Raw genomic sequence first — 3,860 nt, 5'->3', positions numbered from 1 at the left:
ATTTATTTGGCTTATAAATTACAATTGTCAATAAAACAGGCAAGCCACTCATATTTCAGGATTCTAAATCCATTACCAAAAAAATACAAAATAACTGCAAACTGACCTGTTGTTACACTCCAGATTAAGCTGTAAACTACCCACAGCGGTTACATTTTTATTTAAGACTTTTTAAAAGCCTTTTGGTTCCTTACAACATGTAATTAGCGTCCAAAGAGTCACACACACTTCTTTAAGAGAAACCCTTTTTAATTTAGTGAGAAAAATAAGATATTTTGGCAAAAAGTTTTTACAGGAGTAAAATACAACCAGGAAAAAAGCTTTTCACTAAAACATTCAGCACGAAAGACCCATTCCACAGGAAACACCCGCTAAAAACAATCAATATATTAGCTTTAGTAAAACCCAGTTGATTGGTTTTAAGTTACTCACAAGAGAAGGAAAAGAGTAAAAGACAACAGATTAAAAGGAATAAAGAAAGAGAGAAAAGAGAAAGGAGAGGAGAATAGTTACCGACAAGATTCGACAATTCACATGGTGCCGGCAGGAGAGGGAGAAGAGAGAGACCACATGGAGACCCGTGTATTTCTAGAGTTCAGTTTTCCCTCCGAGGCAGGTTATCCCACCAGCGCTTTCCAGCCCCAGCTGAGTTGTGCTGTAGCCAGTCACAGGCTGCAGGGGTGTGGTGTGGGCGAGCTGCCAGGCAGCTCTGCCTTGACTGACAGCCCGACTGACAAGGCTGCAGGGCCTTCAGCTCTGCCACGTGCTCTGCGCGGGCTGCAGGCCTCGCCTTCAGCTCTGCCCGATGTGCAGCCCTTACCATGGACCTGCAGGTCCAGGGCCAGCCCCTCCACACATGCACACACACACTCTCACAGTGAGTTGGTTCCGACCCGTGTCAATAATTCACTGAGATTTGAATCCAGGATCTCACACCCGTGGAAAACATTCAGTTATTACAAAGTGGGTTAAACAGTTATACAGCCTGTATCAGGTGAAAGTCTGTAAGAATGTTTTGTTACAGCTTTCTCTTGAAAACAAGGCACAAATGTCTAATTAACTGAATGGAAAACAGAAAATCAGATAAAGCAATAACTATAACTTGTATGTGAAATAATAAATGCTGACACGTTTAGTCAAGTGAAATAATATAAATATTCAACCTCTGTAAATATGTATTGTTTGTTTTGAAGAATATAAGAAAAATGCAGTAAAAAATACTCTCTGAGTGAGAATGGATTTTCCTTTCCAAAATGAAGCACTTAATTAATCTATTAAGGAATGACTTATATGTTGTAGAACATATTAAAAGTCATAGAATGCCCTCTGATACTCTAAATGTTATCTTTTCTAAATAAGCAAAACTTTAAAATCTTCCATACTGATGGATGTCAAAAGGAATAACTGTGGAAGTTAAAAATGAAAAAGTTATGCAATGTGTTCTAATATTTTGTTTGACACAGACCAGTTTGAATTTGAGAAAACCAGAGCAAGAAGTGAAAACTCTACCACTTGGCTTGGAAATCATTATTCAGATTTTGGAAGCAATTTTAAGACTAGTAGGTTGTAATGGTATGGAACAACAAGAAATAACAAGATTAGAATCATTAAGTCTTAGAGTTGCAATTAGTGTTCCACTTAACCCTGTACTGGAAAAATTCTACCCATAAAGCCAAAGTCAAGCAATGCAAAGCTATTTTAATTTGTAGAATAATTTCTTATAAGACTTGGGCAAATTTAATTGTTACTTTTTCATGTATTTTGGATAATGAGATTCCTCCAAGACAGTTAAAGTAAAATGAATAAATCTGAAAGAACAATGATTGGTATGTTATTTCAAGTAGTGTTAATTTCTTTTGTTTTAATACTTCGATATTTTCCATATGTAGTAACGGAGTTTACATTTTCTTTTGGCAATGTCTGTGATTTGCATTTATTGTCTTTAATGTAACACTAAACATTCCAGATGTACTCATTTGGTAGAAATAAAGATGCTATGGAGATAATACAGAAAATAGTTATACTGAAGAGTATAACCTCCTTATGCTAAGTGGCTTCTTAGCATATGGCTACTGACAAGGCTTCCTGAAAATATGGCTGGTGTTCCTCCCTTAAGGGGGCAGTTAGGAGGGGGGACATAAGACATAGCAATCCACTGAAATGACATCTTAAATAAACAAACAAAAGCCTCAATCTAGAGGAGCTTTTCTTAAACACCCTCCCTCCAAAACAGGAAAACAGACAAAAATATTTACTGAGATGAGTGAGGTAGCCTTTTTTTACCCTTATTGTTCTCTGTACAATTATATATATAGACAGTTTTTAGCGAATGTGTAAGCAAACGACACTCATTATAAAAAGCAATTTACTCCAAGTATATGTTTTTACTGAAGTTAGATAAGTGAACTGTAGTGCTCAAACTTTATTTCCCCTCTTAACTCTCCTTCCGACCTCGTGGATAAAACTTAAGGAAAAAAAAAAAAGCTTAGGAATATGAGGAAATGTCTGGTGGATGAAATCCAAGATTCACTTTGAGGACGTAGTTCCAGCTGGGCCCATTCCTATTTCAGAGAAAGGAGAGAATCAAATGGGAGAAAAAAATCTGATCTTACTCCATCCTAGGTAGTTAAAGGGCTTCCTGAGAAGAATATTGGATCATTTAAAAAACCTACTGATGAACGTGCCTGCCATGAATATGCCTATTCTTGTCTTAAAAATATTTATCTCATTCACTTCTAATTATAATTAGAATAACAGCTGGATACATGAGGAAGATTACTAAAGGACACATGGTAGTATTTCATGTTTTGCTCTGAAAGCATTGCTGTGTTGTCAGCTGAATTCTTGCAATCTCAGATGATTCAAGAGATCACCTGTCACCTGATATGAAAAGCATTTTTATAGCTGAAGATAAAAATAGTAAAAATCCAAGATGTGATAACAAAAAAGAAATCTGAGATGTGATAAAGAATATCACAGCCCCCTTCCCAAAGAAATGAAGTAGGCACTTTCCCCCCAAACTGCATTGTTATTCATAAATGCTGATTTAAATATCCCAATTCTCTTCCAAATTTTTGGAGAAGTGCGAGATTCTTTTTGAGTAAATCAGATATCGCTCAAAATTTAATTACTTTGTTTAATTGCTTTGATTTGTTGGTTTCGTTTGTTTGGTTTGTTCGTTTGTGTTTGTTTTGTTTTGTTTGGATTTTTTTGTTTTAGTTGGTTGGTTGATTTTTTTCATAGTTTTTTTAGAGATGTCAGGGAAGACATTTAGAAGTAAGTGAATAAAATATTTGATGATACTGACAGCTCAAATAAATCGGAAGTAGAAAGATTCCACTTAATGAATCCAAATGAAATTCTGTGTCTTTTCTGGTATCATTTGGGAATTTGAGCTTCTGATTTTGTCTACTTCACATCTGAGGTAGTTTGAAAAAAAAAAAGAAATATCAAAGAATCAATCAGAGGTATTTGATCTCCCCTTTGATCCATCCATCCTGCTCATTTTGTTTTTAACAGTGATCTAGTGAAGTGGAATTGTTTTTACGATTTTTGAGCATAAACCACTCAAAGATTCCAACCATTGAAACCTTTGCTTGGAACCCCCCCCTTTTTTTTTTTTATGGCTGCATGCTAGCTATGGTGTGTGGACTATTATTGTAGAGGATGACAAAACAGAATAATCACAGTTAATAGTTTCTCTTGCTGCATAGCTGATATACACAGTGGATACTTAAAGCAGAATTAAGAAGCCCTCTGCACTAAAGGTCTGGTTGCAGATAAGCAGGTATTGAAAGACAGTGTGAAAATAGCAATAGACAGTATAAAAGTGATATATTTGTGCTGTTCAGTTTTGTTGC

Source organism: Manacus candei, unplaced genomic scaffold (assembly GCF_025592945.1).
Source record: "Manacus candei isolate 608988 ecotype Guabito, Panama unplaced genomic scaffold, ASM2559294v1 h1tg000181l, whole genome shotgun sequence".
NCBI lineage: Eukaryota > Metazoa > Chordata > Aves > Passeriformes > Pipridae > Manacus > Manacus candei.
Note: the sequence above shows the minus strand (reverse complement) of the source record.